Here is a 20,180-nt window from a genome sequence, read left to right as displayed (position 1 = left end):
CATCAACATATTGTAATTGATCCTTGAACCATGGGGTTTCCAATCATAGATATCCTGCCCAGGAACTAAAGTTTTCCGAGATCAAGATGATGAAGATCCCAATGCTGCAATGAAGATTTACTTCCTAGAGTCAAAAAACTAAGGTGATTCCCTCCTACGAACACGACCACGTTTTCTTGGTGGGAGATTCAAAATTTTAGAGTTTCAAATTCTATTTCAACTGTCATTTTTGCATTGTAGAACAAGTATCCATCCAGATTTTGTCTTGAACATTGGGCAAAGCTTATCATCCCAAATGCTTACTACATTTTCTAGATTTCGATCTAGGGTCTTTATTTTGAATGTGATGGCAATCCACATGTAGGGTCACTTATTGTTGTTTTGATGAATTCTGTGTGAGGTTATAGGAGGATTTTATGTAATGTTGAAGTTAATTTGGGAGATGTTTGGAAGGAAATTGTTTGTATATGATGTATGTTTAAATACCCAACTGTTATTATATCAATGATTGGCTTTCACTTGCATAGAATACGATGGATTCAATCTATTCTTGGTAATGGATTTCAACGGGGTTGCTATGTGATCGTCTTCATTTTGGCTGGAGTAGGGTTGTGAAATGGAGCAGTATGGAAAATTGGGGGCATTGAAGAGTGGAATGGGTCTGGTTATGGCATGGATAGACAAAATTCAAGTCACTCAATCTACTCAGCCTTATATTGTGAATGTTGGAAGGGAGCGGTGGATGTTGTAGGTGACAATGAGCACTTGTAGAGGTCATTTCCTTCGAATGTCGATGGATCAGTGAGTCGTCGATGGGCCATCATTCAATGATTCAATGACCAATACTTCTAGTATCAGGCCTATTTCTACTTCTGCTCCTCTTCCTACCTCCTCCCCTTCATCCTCATCACTTAGAAGGTTTCAAGGGAAGGATGCGCTATTTTATGCTAGTATATTGCAATCGAGGAATACTTTTGGAGATGCACTTGGTTTCTATGAAACTAGTCTGGAAATAGAGCCTACCAATATCAAGGCTAGCATTGAAAAATGAATTTTCCTCCAAATACAAAGTCTCATTCCAAGGGCATTTGAATGCTTTACAAAAACTATTGTGCTCAATCCCCAAAATGTGTGTGCTCTCACGCACTGTGGAGTTTTGTACAAAGATGATGCACTAGAGGTTTGTTTCTTCCAACTAATAATGTTTGAGTTTTTTTTCTTTTTCTTGTGTACTATTTTTTTGTTACTTATTTTGTTGAGCTTCTATATAGTAGTAGGTGTTTTATATTTGATTTTGAAACTGAATCCATTTCAACATGTATCTTAAAGAGATCATTTCTTGGTTTTTTAGCTAAAAAAATTCAGTGTACACCCAGGCACTAGTTTGGAAGTTAGGTTTAAATTATGGAGGTGAACCAACAAATATGACAATTTGTCGAGAGTTTTATATTATTACAACCAGATTAGCAAAATTTCAAATCTTATAAGACTGTTAATTTGTTACTTTGGTTTACAGGCAAATGGAGTTTCAATCCTAACGTATGCGACTGAAAGAATAAGTAAATTATATCAAGGAAGTACATCTAAATACAACCCTTACTTTTGCTCGGTAGATCATAACACTAACCAAACTATGGTGGAAGTTTCACAATTGGATATTCCTGCAGAGAATGTTATTTGGGAAGCAGAAAACTTGGGCAAGAGGTTCAAAATGTGACTATGGAAGTGCTTGAGAAAGTGACAGAAGAGCTTGGAAAATACAAAGACAAGCTCAAGGAAATGGAGGTTAGTTTAGAAGTTGGGATCTCATTAGAACATGATAATAAATCTCTTGCAATGGATAAAGATGATAATAGTTTGCAGAGTTGTATGCTCTTTCCAAATGTTGATGGGCCTTCTGCTGAAAATAGTGATCTTGTTTAGTCTATAAAATTGCCTTCTATTTCAATGAGGGGGATGATAAACTAGAGAAGGTTGAGACTGAATCTGGAGATTTAGAAGCCAAGTCTATGTCTCAAATTAGAAATACTTTCACATTTGAGATTGGATAAATAATGTCACCACTGGAGAGGGTATTTACGGCTCAGTTGATTTCACCCAGTCTGGTGAGATAGATAAAAATTTTGGATGCTGGAAACTCTTTCAAACTAGCCATCCAAGCAAAGTGATTCAGGTTTACTTCCATTTATGATATGAAGTTTATTTTTATTATGTTAAAAGAATTGCATTCTTCATGTAGAACAATTTTTATAAACAGAGCTTATGTTCATTACAATGTCATTTGGAATTATTGAATATGTTGTGGTGATTGAAGCCAGATTCCTTTCTTTTTTCTAAAAGATTTTGTTTATTTAATTTCTCGGGTCTTATTAATTTTGACTTCATTATTTGGATTGGGTTAGAGTGGGTCCTTTCTTTAGCTTTGCAGACTTACAAATAGGGTGTTTATTGAAAATATCATATTGTTACTGTATTTTTTTGCACAGAACAAGGCTTCTACAACATGCCTAACTGGGAAAGATGAAGCTGAAGCATTTAAAAAACATGCAAATGATAATGTCAATTCTGCAGTGCCTGATACAATTTCAATACTCTTGAAGGGCGGTTATGCCTTTGTCGAAGCCAAAGCTAAAAATATACCCAGTGGAGAGAAAAGAAGTCATGCAAATATTGTTACAGAGTCAGAAAACAAATTTACAAGTCATGACAAAAATGTGGTGATAGTGAGGTGGTAAGTTTATGTACTATGGCCATGATCTATAGTGCATCAGTTAGGCTAGGGAGCCATTCCTTGAAAATTGAGGCTAGATAGGAACAAAAGCCTTCTAGTACAGATCTTCTTGATATTGGCCCACAATTTACATCATCATGTACCATGCAACTATCAACATTAACATATTTGAATGCAACAGTAGTACCAACATCAATGTTGTTTCAACAACTTTTCACAGATTCACAACAAGTACAATTGCATGCATAAATTCTTGTGTACTAGTCGCTTATGTGAGTTATCTCTATTGTGTTTATTCTACCTCAGAACCCACAATTGTTCTTAATTGGGATCTACATTCTAACTAGCAATGCATGATGTGTTTTGGCATTCAAGGGTCATTACCATATGAGGCATTGATGATAACAACTTTTTCTAATATAGGGGGAGGTGTGTGACCATGTTCTATGCTGAGTTTGTTATCTATGTGGGATGATCATTTCTTACATAATATTTCATTTTTATTTATTTCTTGTCTCTCCAATATCTTTAAGACAAACAATTTGTTTGTGTGCTAATATTGTGTGTCAGCATCTCAAAATGGTTCCTTTGCATCAGATGGAAGGAGTATGCGGGAGAATGCTTGGTATATTGTTGCATATTGTATTAATGGGAAGGAGTTATCTAGTACCTCAAGCACACCTATTCACACCCCTTGATCAAGCACAACATCAACAGTTTCTACAAAAGTTGTTGAAGTCATGGAGATTACAACTCCTGCATCAGTTGATGCCCCTGATGCAAGGAATATTGCTTTAGGAATGAGGTCAGCAGACTTGGTAGTGTCAAGGAGCCGTTTATTTTTTACTAAAATGACTAGGGATTCTAACTTAGGGAGGGGTAGGAGCAAGAATACCCCTCGAGCAATTATGAGTCCACTTCCCCCACTCACATTGTCACCACCAGTGTGGAGTACTCCAGTGAATGAAGGGATGCATGGGTCCACCATTTAGAGGAGTCTACATTTTGAACCCCATCAAATGACCGCAGTAAGGCATCTCTATCAATTTGCACAAATTGGACACTACCTACTCCAGAAGTGCTACTCCTTGGATGCCTCACTTACCTTTCCCTGGACCATGGGTGGTCCCTCCTCAATGACCACCACCAGATTTTGGCTTATAGATTTCTAGTTTTGTAGTTCCAGAAGGAACTCAGGATGCACTTAATAACTAAGGTATTATGTATCACCTTATGTACCATATACACCAATGACACCTGTGGTTCCCCATTTCCTAAGTATGGTTGGGGCTACTACAATTCACACTGGTACCAATGTTAGTATAGATGTTCCAAAAATAGGTGTGGTAGTTGGTAGGTAGTCCAACAAGGAGCAGAAACCTAGAAAGAGGAAAAAGAAAAGTGTTTTAGAAGAAATTGTTCGAACTGGTGGCTTGCAAGTGACATCTAGTATTCCTAAACACCCTACTGAACCCACATCAATATCTTTCCTTGGGTCATTAATGATTTTCTCAACTACTTCAAACACTCTCATTGCATAAGGTACTAGCATCCTGGGTACACCTTTTGTTTCTCATTACCAGGTAATAAGTAGAGGAGAAACTGGACAAAGAATTATATTTTTAGAGGAAACAACAAATTGTATAGAAAAGGTGAAATTGAATGTTGAAGATGTTTCTTCTATTGCAGCTACTGTGGTTAGGCACAACCAGGGCATTTAGAGTTAGTTAGTGTAATTTCTCGGTTACATTTCCCTCTTAAATTAAACATTGTAAATAGGTTGAGTTAGGGACATGGGTTCCAGGGATGAGGAAGACTTTGTGTGGGGACAAATGGAAAACAAGGGGTAGGTGGCATCATAGGGATTGGCTTGCAAGACTTGGCAAGAAAACATAAGTAAGTCAGCAATGACAAGGCTAACACACACAAAAATATGGAATAAGATGGACAATTAGGAAGGATTAGATTGGCTTGCTTGTTTTGTGCTAGGTTGGAAACCAACAGAAAGGGGTAGATATTTTTTTCTTAAGCAACAGGAGCAGGGGTGCTGAAAAGGAGAAGAGAATAGCACAAAAGAGGAGCATGGAGAGGGGTTTGGTTTCTGCTATTGTAAACAATGCCAGGAAGGAACTATTGGGTTGCATGCATAGAAGGAAGGAACAAGGAGAACATTGCACGTCCTTGTGCATAACTCAAGGCCTGTAAATTCACTAAAGGGTGGAGGGAATCAATCCCTCGGAGTCCCTACACCAACCACCTATTTTCAATTTAATCCTTGAGAAATTTCTCCCCCAAGCCCTAGAATATGGCTCGGGGGTGATTGGGTTGTAAGAAAAACAACATTTTGGTGTAGGCCAGTCTACATATGTGTGGAGAAGTCTAGTCCCTAACTCAGTTTCCATACCCAGTTTAGAGATAAGTATTTCCACCATTGTTGATTTTAAGTTATATCTCCTGAAAACATCATTATAAGAATAATCACATTTACATGATGCTACGTTGTTGGGAATTTAATTGTTTCCATTGTCATCCTTATTATTTTGTGCATATCTTGATAGGAGGCTATGGGGTGGTACAGGTGATGGGTTTGTCTATTATACATGAGGTGAAAATTATTCCTGTGCAGAAATTTATAATAGGTTGTATGTAGGTTACGTTATGTCTACATAGACTGTTCTTGAAGGGTATGAGTAGAAAACCACACCTCTAACCAATGTATATATTCACCTTTTCCCACCACTGATAAGTAAAAACAAAACGAAAGGGTAATATTCAAAAGATGCCCTATTTCTCATTGGGGAGCTGTAAAAACTTATTAAAATATTACTACAACAATGTCGCTGGAAAAACTGCATTCATTATCGATGAAGGATGAAAAATATCTATCACTCCTTAAGGTTGAGTGACTGACTTGTCAAGGAACATTGGGTTCCTGTTAGATAAGCGAGTCAAATCCTCCCATTAGTTTGATCTACAACTTCAACCTTGGAAGTGGTAGACTTCAGTCCTGTAGGTGGTGTTAATTTTAGCTTGACATGTTCTTTGCTTAGGACAATTACTTCAACATTCCATATTATCCCATTTATCAATCCATTTTATTTCCATTAGAAATCACATGAATAATTATCACATCAGTTGTAACTAAAGAAAGGGCATAAATGATAAATATAGAAGACAAGCCAAGATAAGAGAACACAAGTATGTGGCTCAAGCTAGGGAAAGCCCCCAATATGGGGAAATCCATTGATCAATTCTTTTTATTATTAAAGTCAAATGTTCAACAGAGAGAGCATATAACAATTCAAAGTCAAAATGACATGGAAATTTTAAGATCTAGTATCGCTTCCCTTAGACAAGTAGATGGCCCAATACAAAATGCAATTTCAACACTCTGTAAACAAAAGACAAATTGTACCCTATCTAATGGTCAACAATGGTCATGTAATAATAAACACAGTCCCTCTTGAGCTCAGAATTCTTTAGTAAACTGAATCTTGGTTAGGGCTTATTAGATCACTGTAATAACTCCTTTTCTCAACTTCAGACTTCCTTCAAGCAATTCGAATCATCCTTCTAGAGTCTAGACTAATTCTAGCCCTCAAACATGCCTCAAGACCCTTCTTCTTCCATAAGACAAGGTTTGCAGCTTGCCTGGGTTGTTACTTACCTTTTCGGCCCCTTGTCCAAGCACTATTAGGCTTGTGGCCTTCCTGATGAAGCCTCCTAGTGCTACAGCCTACCTGAAGAAGAGAGATCCCACACAAAATAGTCCCAACACACATTCTGAACTACCCTGAAGTCTATAACTGCCTTCTTGTAGGATCTCGCCTACAAAATAGGATAAACACTGCCAAGAACATGACCCAGAATTTCTCCTAACAACCACATCCTCTTGCCTAAGGAACTCGACCCATAAAACAACCCAAAACAACCTTGCGCTTCCTCATTCGGTGGTGACATATTCTTTCTTTGTCTATTTCAGAGAGGAGAAAATAAGAGATGTCTATGTATCAAATGAGGTTGGAGGTCACTTCCATTTATAGGAGATGGAGAGGGGTTCAACTTGGTTAATTAACCCCAAACGGACCTTGTTAAATTACACATATGTTGGATTGAATCCAAAAACATATGTCTCCTGATCCAAATTTGGAAATCTTTAGGTCAATTTTGGTTCTCTCGAAAAGAGGAATTCAAAGCCATGATTATCTTCATAAAACAATATTCCCAAAGTGAAATTTTTCCCTAGTTTCCAATTTTTACACCGTCTCAATTAGTGAGAATTCCACCTGCCAATCCATCCATTATCATTCCATCCTATCATCATGAACTATCTCTGCATCCCTTCTCAACTTTGTTGAACACTGATATAGATAATGAAGAAGAATTGATCGAGAGTGAGTCACAAGACCTTGGCACTTTCCACTAACAAAATTCAATCCACATAACTAGGGATAGAACCCTAATCTAGCTTATCCCTAGACCAAGTTTTTGAACATAATGCATCCTAGTTAGAAGGAGTACGATAGTACACGATGAATCCAACTACAATGCTATGGTCCCTATCCACTTTTCCCAACTCATTGGCCAGGTGAGAGGTACTTCCTATGAGTCCAAGACTACATGGGTAGGATGTATGTTGGGGCATCCGCAGGAGAAGGTGAACCACTCATCATGCCTATATGCCATAGGAGAAGGTGAACCACTCATGCTATGAATCGTAGGGGAAGGTGAACCACTCACCCTATACATGTGTCATCATACTAGGGTATATTCTCACAGGGGAAGGTGAACCAGTCACCCTGTACATAATGAACCAATAGGGGAAGGTGAACCACTCACCCTAAAGTCGTACATAGCTCTAAGAAGTACCCCAGGCCCCTAGGAGCTCCCAGAGCTCAATGTTCAACCAAGGCCCTCATAGTAGGGTCTTTCCATGACTCCCAACCTCTCTTTGAAGGAAGGTAAACTTGACCTTACCAAGAGGCTTTGAGGGGATGCTCATAACCTGCACATCCATCTTGCAATGTTGGAGCTTGATTGCTCCCCATTGTACCATATCCAAAATAAGGTGGTACCTAATACCAATATGCTAGGAAAGGTCGTGGAACACGAGATTCACTGAAAGGAAAATCCCACTCTACAACAATGGTTTCCAGTATGTGCTCAAATGGCTCACTGAAGAGCTTCCTCAACCAAATGGCTTCATAATAAGCCATGCTTACTACTTTATACATTCAGCCTCAATGGTGCTCCTAGAGTAACAAAATTCATTCTTTGATTTAGTCACGAAATAAAGGTGGTCCCCAAGAGATATGGCACTTAGATGTGCTCTTTCCATTTACCATACTTAAAATCTAACAATTCTCAACAGTGTATTTCAAATCATAATTAATCTTAATGAGAAACTATCCAATATATGAGTCTTAACCATAAATTGTCTCAGTGTCTTAGTATTATGGGCCATCGCATACACCAATGTCCTCACAAGTTGTCTATAACCAGATCAGCAACGTCTCCATCTTATTAGACCTTTAAGCTTAGGCACAAAGCTAGGTCTCTCATCTTGATTTTAAAAGTCAACTCCCTCTTACATTGATAAATGAGAGGATCATCATTTGTTGGGAAGAAATCATCAATAGTTGCATCCAAACATCATATCTCCCTCTGAATATCAAGAAAGTAACTTTGTCCAAAACATAACCATCGAGCTATCTGCAACCTGATATTAATCCTTTGGACCATGTACCAAAATCATCCAATCATAGTCATGTGGCTTCTCAAGTAACAAAGATTTATCAAATCATCATTAGAGAATTATCACTTGTCATGTCTTGCCTAATGTTCTTTGACATGCTCATCCTTCTTGAAATAATCATTGGGCAAAAGGATTCATCAAGACATTTGGCTAGGGATTATATAGCTCCCTCTGAAGTCTTACATCAGTTAGTTATCCAACCTTCATCAATCTTCTCCTCATCTTTAAGATGATACATTGTCATGCTACATCAATAGTACCTCAATATTACGTATATCACAAGTACTTCTAGTTGTATGAAGACTCTAAAAGACTTGTTCTGAATTTTTCCTTGGAATGATCTGCTCTGTTCCTTTTGAACTATTTGCTTCAATTCTGATTATGCCAGGGTGTCTAGCCCTTATTAGCATTGTTCCAAACATCTTCTGCCATACTTTAGATAGTTCAAATAGAACCCAAGCAATGAATATCATAGATCGAATCAAGTTATGCCAATTTACTTCTTAGCCACAAATTTTTAAACTTCAGAACATGTTATCATAGGATAGTTTCATAAGGTCATCAATATGCTTAGAATATATATAATTGTTGATGTACTAGATTTCTTCAAAGATTCAGTGTTGTTACAGAAGAATGTGGCAAATAGATAATGCACTTTAAGCTTGTTGTTGAAAAATTGACTTCTTCCCTCAAGGTTTTGATACTTGCCATTGATTGTTGAAGATGAAAAATTGTGAACACTTGTTGTGGCCCAGATACGATGTTCATCACGTATTGCAATATAACTTTCACTTTATTTCTCAATCCAATTTAGGTTATCTGCTATATAATGTATGGTGAGAAAGAGAAGTGATCTCAACCATATAGAATATTAGTGGCATCATAAGCTCATAATCAACAATGATGCAAAGTTAACCAGCTGCTCATCAAGTCCTCAGGTCTGTCGATGTGCTACTATAATCCCTGAAGATGTCTATTGTTGCAAAATGTGCCACTTGTGTATTTTAAGATGCTTGCCAAGTATATCACTAACAATGCCCTCAAGTTTGGTGATCCACACTTCACTATACACCTCTTTGCCACAACTATACAAGCTTGAGATTATCCACAATTATTTTGAAGATCCCTCAAGGTATTTTCATACTGATTGTAAGGATATGCTTTAATCAACAAAAAAATAGCCTTAATCTCATACAAATTTTCTTAGCTTCAGTCTTTAGTTCATTTATGCCACAAACCTTAATAAGATTTTGCAATATAAATAGACCTTCATGCTCTAGACCAACTTTAATGCCTATAATCAGTCATACCTTGAGTGATGTGTCATTTATATGTCAATAGGAGTGCCTGAAGTTTCTTTTGATAGCTTTCTTCATTGTGATGAGGATTCATGCTTCATACAGTCCACTGGCCCTAATGTGTTGTCATTGAAACTGCCTTCACACATGCCAAGTATGAATGCCTTAAGTCTGCTATTGAAATTTTTTCTCACAATTGCCATTGAATTGATTATCTTTTGTTAATTTTCCTTTAGAGAGGAGACTCCCAACAAGACGAAGAAGAACTAGCCATATTAAAACCTTACTGCTTTAGTTCAATGTTAATGTTTTGCTTCATATTTTGTTGTGACTAAACCCTCTTAGAGTTCAAATATAGGCAAGCTGCACTTGTCTTAATTAAATTCAATGTAACTCTTATTCATATTAAGGCTTCAGGAATTTATTGAATAACATATATGATTGTATTAAAGTCAAAATTTTCTACACAGATCTCCAACCTCATAAATCGACCTTCAACTGTAGACTTCAATAAAGATTCTAGAGTGAAACAATGATTTAAATCTTGGATCACATAACCATTAGTTTCAAATCAAATTATTTATGGTAAGTTGTCCTTGAGAGGGTTTCCTTGATTTTGTCCTAAATACAAAGGTTAGGGTATCTAAATTTTTCAGAATCAACATTTACCTTAGAATGAGGCAGAAATATTCCTTGATGTACCAGGTCAATGAATTTTTAGCCTGTATCTTGTACAAATTACCGATATAACTCTTCCATATCTGTCTTGAACAAAAGTGATGATGCTACCTTAAAGAGGTTGATTGCTTGCTTCAAAATGACTTGTCAAATAATGCTAAGAGGTATGTCATAGAAAACCCTTATACCAGGCCTCATAAACCCTTTGAACAATCACAAAACTAACCTTGAGAATGAGTGAAAGACCTCAAGAAAGAGGTTCGAGATCAGGTTATAAAATTCCATGGAAAATTGCCTAAACAGAGCTTGGATTACCTTCAAACTACAAAGTAAGCCAACAAATACCAAGAGATTACTTCTTGTTCAAGGGAGAGATTTGATCTATATTGAGATTGACAAGACTCCCCTGGATGCAGAGCTATATAACAGAAATAAATCACTCTTTCAGCTCAGCTTGAAAGGCCTTCAATAAACTCGGACGTGGTTGCTTCCTTTCTCAAGTGAGAGGACAACTTCAAAATGTTTTCCAATCAAAAATTTAGATAATATATTCATATTGATTCTGAATTTCAGACCTATGAAGAAACTCAGAGAATTCAGTCCTCCTAAATTGATTTCAGACCTCATATGATGTGCCCATGACTGTGATTTCTTTGACAAATAACTCAGCTTTTTGTGTGGGCTATTAGATTAGCCCCTTGGTCTTCCACATCAAGGTTTATATGCCCCTCAAATGTCTTCACTCTTCTTGATTAGGTTTTTGTCCTAGTCATAGTGACTATGGCTTGAGATCCTGCCCAAAATTTTACTTAATGCCATAAGGAGCTTGGTCCTAGGTGTTGAAAATGGAAACAAGAAATGCTAAAAATAGAATTGCTATAAATAGTAGTTCGGGTACCAATGTTGGACATAGCAACAAGAAATGAAAAATGAAAGTCATAAAAATAGCATTTCGGGATAGATTCCAATTTTAGTTAGTCCCTGAACAAAATTGAGAAGTAAAATTCGAATTTGATCTTAGCAGTTGTTTGTAAAATAATTAATTAATTCACCATGAGTTAGTTAGTTGTAGAAAATCAAACATGAACTCTATGTGAATACATGCAACAATTATCCCATTGATTAAGGAATTTATCCATCGGTTTAAGAGAAAAGGATGAGTTGTAATTAGTTGGCTCAGTTAACTGAGTCAAGTCCAATTAGATTAATTCAAACAGTTTGTTGAATTAATTGTGAGTTGAGTTAGTTAATGCATGCATGCATGTAACTGTTGCACTTCAGATAACTGAATATTTTCTCATAAATAACTCATGTGTGTCAGTTCAAACAGCGACCCAGTTGAGATCAGAGGAAGCGACAATGTACTATCAGTTGTAGGATTTTTCCTATATAGGAAACTCATCCATGCAGAATGAATTATCTCCTTCAGGTTTATGCAGTTATTTCAGAGGTCAGAGGAATGTGTGAGGGATTATTACACATAGGTGGTAGCTTTAGGACCAAGGAGAAACTACACAAGGAAATAAGAGGCTTGGAGGGCAAAGGAGAAGGTTTGTGAGAAGCCTTTTACTATCTATGAGCAGCAGTGAGGGATTATACTGAGAGCTAGATAGCTTGTGAGCTAAAGCTTTGTGTAATCCTGAGATATTTCCACTTGTATGATAATATAGATAGCCAATTTTTTATTTGAGGCTTTCCTTAGAGTATTTCTTCTATGTTATGTGTGATTGACTTCTCATTCTTAGTTATATGTGTTCTCTTGATCTTTCTCAATTCGATTAAGCTTCCGCAAAGTGTTGTAGAAGTAGATCTTGTATTGTGTTTTAGTATATTGCATAATCTGTTGATCATAAATATTATAGAGTGAAACAATGATTTAAATCTTGGATCACATAACCATTAGTTTTAGATCAAATTATTTATGGTAAGTTGTCCTTGAGAGGGTTTCCTTGATTTTGTCCTAAATACAGAGGTTAGGGTATCTGATTTTTTCATAATCAACACATACCTTTGAATGAGGCAGAAATATTCCTTGATGTACTAGGTCAATGAATTTTTAGCCTGTATCTTATACAAATTGCCGATATAATTCTTCCATATCTATCTTCGACAAAAGCGATGATGTTTCCTTAAAGAGGTTGATTGCTTGCTTCAAAATGACTTGTCAAAAAATGCTAAGAGGTATGTCATATAGAACCCTTATACCATGCCTTAGAAACACTTTGAACAGTCACAAAACTAACCTTGAGAATGAGCGAAAGACCTCAAGAAAGAGCTTCGAGATCAGGTTATAAACTTCCATGGAAAATTGCCTAAACAGAGCTTGGATTACCTTCAAACTACTTCAAAATAAGTCAACAAATACAAAGAGATTACTACCTGTTGAAGGGAGAGATTTGATCTATATTGAGATTGACAAGACTCCCCTAGATGCAGAGCTATATCACAAAAAGAAATCACTCTTTCATCTCAGCTTGAAAGGCCTTCAATAAACTCAAACAAGGTTGCTTCCTTTCTCAAGTGATAGGACAACTTCAAAATGTTTTCCAAACAACAATTTAGATAATATATTCACAATGATTCTAAATTTTAGACCTATGAAGAACCTCAGAGAATTTAGTCCTCATAAATTGATTTCATATCTCATATGATGTGCCCATGACTACGATTTCTTTGACAAATAATTGAGCTTTGTGTGTGGGCTATTAGATTAGCCCCTCGGTCTTCTAGATCAGGGTTTATATGCCCCTCAAAAGTCTTCGCTCTTCTTGATTAGGTTTTTGTCCTAGTCATAGTGACTATGGCTTGAGATCATGCCCAGAATTTGACTTAATGCCATAAGGAGCTTGGTCCTAGGTATGTCTCTGTCTTTTGATGTGATGAAGGCTTTATCTTTAGTGATTTCTTTGTCTCTTTCTTGGGCTTGTCTTCACCTGAGCTCTGAAACCATGTTAATTTTAGCTTAACATGTTCTTTTCTTAGGATAGTTACTTCAATGTTCCATATTAGCCCATTTATCAATCCATTTTGTTTCCATTAGCAATCACATAAATCATTATCACATTGACAGTAACTGGAGAAAGAACATAAATGATAAATGTAGAAGACAAGCCAAGACAAGAGAACATAAGTATATGGCTCAAGCCAGGGAAAAACCCCAAGATGGGGAAAACCCTTGATCAATTCTTCTTATTATTAATGTCAAATGTTTAGTAGAGAGAGAGTGTACAATAATTCAAAGTCAAAATGACATGCCAATTTGAAGATCCAATACCACTTCCCTTAGACAAATAGATGGCCCAATCAAAACTGCAATTCTGGCACTCTGTCAACAATAGACAAATTGTGCCCTATCTAATGGTCAACGATGGTCATGGCATCAACAAAATAATCCCTCTTGAGCTTGAAGTTCTATAGAAAAATGAACCCTAGTTAGGGCTTATTAGATCACTGCAATAACTCCTTTTCTCACCTCCAGACTTCTTTCAAGGGCTGGGACCTTCCTTCTAGCAATTCAAATCATCCTTCTAGACTAATTCTAGCCCTCAAACATGCCTCAAGACCCTTCTGCTTCCATAAGACAAGGTCTGCAGCTTACCTGGGTTGTTACTAACCTTTTTGGCCCCTTGTCCAAGCACTATTAGGCTTGTGGTCTACCTAATGAAGCCTCTTAGTGTTGCGGCCTACCTAAAGAAGAGAGATACCACACAAAATAGTCCCAACACACATTCTGAACTACCCTGAAGTCTGTGGCTACCTTCCTATAGGATCTTAGCTTGCAAAAGAGGATAAACACTACCCAGAACATGCATCAAATTAACCTAGACTTTCTCCTAATAGCCTTGGCCTCCTACCTAAGGAACTCGGCCCATCAAACATCCCAAAACAACCTTTCCCTTCCTCATTCATAGGAGACATCTTCCTTATGTGACTATTTCAAAGAGGAGAAAACAAGAGATGTGTATGTATAAAATGAGGTTGGAGGCCACTTCCTTTTATAGGAGATGGAGAGTGGTTCAACTTGATTAATTAAACCCAAGACAACGTTGTTAAATTTCACATGTGTGGGCTTGAATCCAAAAACATATCTCTCCTTGTCCAAAATTGGTGATCTTTAGGTCAATTTGGTCCTCTCTAAAAGAGGAATTCAATGACACAATTACCTTCTTCAAATAAGCTACCCAAAGTGGAATTTGACCCTATTTGTTGATTTTAATAGTGGTGAGTTCCTCATTAATAAAATTCCTTCCTACCACAGAATACGTAACAAAGTTGAATATCTCTTCAACTGTGGCACTAGGAGACTGCTCTCATATTCCATATCCTAAGCAATGGATTAATTCATTCTTGAATACTAATGGAAGCATTGAAAGCTGGGATTGGCATCCCATGCAGAATAGCATACAAGTATTATGCTGCTCGTAGGCTCCCAATGTCTAGTCTAGGTTACTGAGAATTTCATCAACATGTATTAGTCCTCACATACCTAACTGATCATGGTAACAAGATTTCACTGTTGTATGTTTAGGCTTGAACAACATACATGCTTCAGTCAAATCTTATACAAATCACCTTGATATAGGCATCCTCAAAAGATCTCATATGATCTAGCTGCATTAACCTAATTAGTAAATTATATCTACAAGTTTTGTTGCTTACGAAACTTTAATTGGCATGGTATCTAATATGACATTGTGGTGATTCTCATAGTCACACAACATTGTTTATTTTCATGGTTTTGTGCACCAGTCATAAAAATTGAGTTTTTTTCTCAGGTATGCATTGCTACTACATACATATTCCCTAGTAGTATTTCCATTTGATCATATGGTAACAATAACATGCAATTTCCTGAGTCAAAATAAGTATATGATCACCTGTTGTAGTCTAGCAGCATGCCGCATCCAATCACTTATTTAATCCCAATGTATATATCCATTGTCAAGGAAATTTTTCCATCTACTTGAATTGATTCATTGTACAAGCCTAAGGTCTTGTGGCACTATATGGTTAAATATAGGTCTCCACTCAGCACATGAATATTTTTTTTTAAATCCAAATCCAGGGTTTTTAAGTCTACCTTCCCTTTAGGTTGATATTAAATGAAGATTGTTTAACTATTCTGGCATATTTATATCACTAAAATTTAATCACCGGAGATAGTTGGATCATTAGAGAGATTAGGATATAAGCTCCATGACAAGTTCATTGGTTTATTTTGGGTCCCATTCCCCTGCTTTGGTACAGAATGTATATGTGTTAATGGAAAAAGTATGCTTTTCCTAGACTTTTATGGTGATATGAAGAATAATATTCCAATGCCTCAATTACTTTTTACGAGAGTGAGTCTACATTAGTTTTTTATTCCATGGGGAACAATTTACAAGGTGGATTGTATAGTAAACATACAAGAAATAAAAGAAAAATGATGTTATCAAAAGTAGGGCAACAAATAATTAATTCAAGCAAAAGTGATACAAAGGATAAAAGAAAAACATGTAGAATGTTGTGAATGATGAACTGTAAAGGGTTCCCCACCTATTCATTGTAATTTCCTACTATTTCTTTGCAGTATCTCGTGGAGAATCAATTATGGAATGAAGGTGTGACTACTCCACCTTATCTGGTTTTTTTAAGGGAAAACTTGTGAATTTTGATGCTTGATTATTTGTTATTTGGAAGGATAGGGGCCTCTGGTCAATGTTGACCATGCCACCCACAAAGTGGCTTTCTAATTCGTCGGGACAAAAATGCAAATTCAAACGGAATATATTTTGGCCTATTACTGTGTATTGCTGCCATGGTGGATCTTTGTTATGCTAGCACCTATTTTGACAAAGGATAATTCAAATGATAGAAATTTCCTATATGTTATTGTCATTTGTGTACCTTTCTCTATGGCCATTGCAACATTCCTTAGTTCAAGCATGTCCAATTTCCTAACTCTTTATGTAGTTGATTGTTTCTTATCTTATCTAGTACATTTATTTAAGATTTTTTTAACTATGAACTCTCGAGTATTAATGGAAAAATGATCTTAAAGAAACCACATTTCTATGAGTGAAAGGAATGTGCCTCATTCATTCAAGGATATTGGAGAAGCAAAAGCTTAGTGTCTTTATTTCATATCTTACCTTTTGTCTTGACAAAGTCAAGAGTACCATATTGGATCCTGGACCTCCTATAATATGGTATTATGTTGGCATGCAAGATGATGGTGATGATTATGGAGAAGTCTGGTTCTTTGCAATGGTTTTCATACATATCTCTTTGAGACCCCACTCAGATATAAGCATGTAAGACTTTTGTTATAGGTTTCCCCACTCGAACTCCAAATGTAAACCTTTTGATATTGTTTCACCCAAATGTTGTAGAGGTTCTATGATAATACTTTGGCATTGTTTCCGGACTTACTGCTTCTTAAATGTTGTTATTGGCACAAGAATGTCCCCTTTGAATGGATCAATAATGAAAAATCAAATCTGCATTGGTTGAGTAAGGAACAGGAGAGATTCCTCTTGCCGTGAGGAGTTACAATGTTTCCCAATGGAGTCGGTGAATATGTGGATCATATGGAAGAGTTGGTCCTATGAATGAAATATGGAACAGTGCGAACTGCACTTGATACTGGATTTGCGGTGGGTAACATTCTAACTAGTGTCAATAGTTTTACCAAAATGAATCCAGTCTTTGATACCTTTCTAAGTTTATATTGTCGATCACATGTCATAGTCAGGTTATGAAGGAAGTATACTCCATAAACAACAACAAGGAATATAGAGTCAAGTTAAACTAATGGATGCACCATCAACACACATGGTTGATCCACCTTATGATGTTCACTATACCTGAGAGTGTCAGACATCCAGAATATCAAAAGAAAGCTAACAGAAATTTTCATGTCAGAAGCAAGAGGATTAATAGGAATTGATCTAAAGTTATTTTTCTATGCATCATTTTACTTTACATAACATTTGAACTTGCTCTTAAGCTAAGTTTAATAGTAAACATTCTATTAGAGAGATATTTCTCTTCCCTCCTACTAGCTGTGAGCAGGTGGATTTATACAATTAGGCCTTAGTGAACATGTTGACATGGTAATTCACAAAGAATAGTTGTAGAATTACAAGTCTTTTCTAGAAGTCGATTCTCAGATAGCCTTACATCCACTATTCTTTAATCTATTTGTAATTTCTATTGCTTGTCGTGATATGTATATTTCTGTATCTTACATGATAAAGATCAAAATAATTTACTTAATGTAAATGTTCATAGTTATGTTATTTGAATATGACTTGTGAGATCTACTATATAAGTATACATGTCCTTACTTATATAAGAGAATACTTTCTGTTTAGGTTGCCAGTTGGGGTGGTAATTTGATGGATTGTGGAATTATTACAATGTCAATGACGCCTAGAGACAGTCATGAAGCGCAAGTGCAGTTTACACTTGAACAGGGTGTTCCTGCAATGTTGTGTATCATCTCTACAGAACAACTTCCTTATCCATCCAATGGATTTGACATGGCTCCCTACTCTTAATGTCTCATTCCATGGACAAATTTTGCTATGTTTGATGATACCTTCTAAATTTTCATTGTGTTCTAGATTGTGTAATGGCTTAGAAGTACTCAAATTAACATGGATAAAGTTAGAACAACAATTTGCAAATCATTACTTGATAAAAATAAATATAGTTTCATTCTTATTGCACAATCAATATGAATAACCAGTGGCGAGAGTATAAGTGCTACTGCAACTAAGTGTAGGGGACTTCCACCCAGCTCCCAATCAGTTTCTTATTCTTATTCTTCAATACTTTCCCAAATGAAAAATATTTCATTCCCTTTTCCTTATTTATTGAATATAAATTTTCATATTCACTTTTGATTTGATTGTTATAGTTTAGGAAGGTGTACATACTCTATTTCTTTGGATTTGAAGTAGTGATTTTTTATGAGAAAACACATGTTCTTAACCATTAATCCGATACTAATTATTTAATTAAAGTACTTACAATTATTTTAATTTCATGTATTTATTTCAATTCAATTAAATGTTATGGCTGCAAAGCATTTTAGATTGATATTCCTATTCAGTTTAGTGGGTTTTGTTCACTGATTTAGTAAGAGAGTGATTTTATGAAAACAATAATTTCCCTGGAAGACATAGGGAACATGATCCAGCTAAGGTGTTTGAATTAGTTTCATTTATCAAAATTATCCTTGATTTCTCTTGAATTCTTTAAATTTTATGGGATCTTGGTAGCTATTCGTTGAGTGAAGTTTTGTTGATGCAGGTAGAGCCTACCTTATGGAAATAGATCGAGTACTGCAACCAGGAGGATTTTGGGTCCTATATGGAGCACCAATAAACTATGAAAATAGATGGCATTGATGGGGCACAACTATAGAGGAGCAAAAGGTTGACTATGATGCCCTTCAAGGTCTTTTGAACAAGATGTGCAATAAACTATACAATGAAACAAATGACATTGTTGTATGGCAAAAATCTTTGGACAATGGTTGCTACACTACCCATGAAAAAATAATTTACCCCCTTGAATGTGATGACAAAATTGAACCAGATGCTACCTGGTATGTTCCCATGCGGTCTTGTGTAGTAAAACCAAATCCCAACTTCAAGCAGTTAGGAGTAGGACAAACTCCAATGTGGGTCCATACATTTTTTGGGGGCAGTGATCGCACTTTTAGAAATGATACAACTCAGTGCATGGTGCACATTAACCATTACAGATAGTGGTACCTAATCTTGAAATAGATAAAATAAGAAATGTTATGGATATGAACACTCTTTATGGGGGTTTTGTTGTAGCACTGATAGATTATCTTCTGTGGGTCATGAATTTGGTTTCCTCTTATGGTATAAATTCCTTGAATGTTGTTTATGGCCGAGGACTAATTGGTACATATAATGATTGGTAAGTTTCTTCCTCTCGATGTTTGATTAGGCAAAATGATGTGCTCAACACCATTATCTTCACTAATACTTGAGGCTTGTGTTGTTTAGGTGTAAGAAATTTTCAACCTATCCAAGAACATATGATCTCCTACATGTTGATGGTATTTTCAGTGTATAAAGTCACAGGTAGGTACATAATTTTCTATCAAGTGGTGCTAAATGTTGGTTTTTTAATCCTGATGACCTTGAATGAGGAAAAAGTACATTTGATTATTGATTATGTGTATTTTGTGAAACAGATATGAGATGAAATATGTCTTGTTGGAAATGGACCGTATATTAAGACCTGTTGGCTATGTCATAATGCGTGAATGACCCCATTATTTCTATAGTGTCAAGAATCTAGCCACAGGAATGAGATGGAATTACCACTAGAGGGACACTTAGGATGCTAAGAATGGGGATGAAAAATTTCTCATTTGTCAGAAAAAGGATTGGAGGTCTTCAAAAGTTTCTTCTTAATGATAAATCAAACCTTGAAATTTCAAAGCCTCTATTCCTATTCTATCCAATCAATCTGGCATTAAAGTGAGTGCTTGGCTGTGAAGGTATATGTTGATAGGATGCATTTTCTAGCCATTATATATCATGTCAGTGAAATTTAGTGATCCATTTCCTTTTCCCAAGATGTCAAGTTATTTATTCCCCTGGTGTTTGGGAGGCCTAATACTGAATATTAGAACTACTATATTGAATCAAATCCATTCTTTTTATCTTGAAGCTCTAAGGTGGGT

At 36.2% G+C, this 20,180-nt stretch overlaps 1 pseudogene; it reads left to right on the top strand.

The window, feature by feature from the left end:
• Positions 1–19,761, top strand: part of LOC149151789 (putative methyltransferase PMT21) — a 35,315-nt pseudogene extending 15,554 nt beyond the window's left edge.
• The last annotated feature ends 419 nt before the right edge of the window (positions 19,762–20,180 follow it).

Source organism: Pinus tabuliformis, chromosome 9 (assembly GCF_031772625.1).
Source record: "Pinus tabuliformis cultivar Carrire ecotype Pingquan chromosome 9, CPIR1, whole genome shotgun sequence".
Taxonomy (NCBI): Eukaryota; Viridiplantae; Streptophyta; class Pinopsida; order Pinales; family Pinaceae; genus Pinus; species Pinus tabuliformis.
Note: the sequence above shows the minus strand (reverse complement) of the source record. Positions and strands in the feature narration are given on the sequence as shown.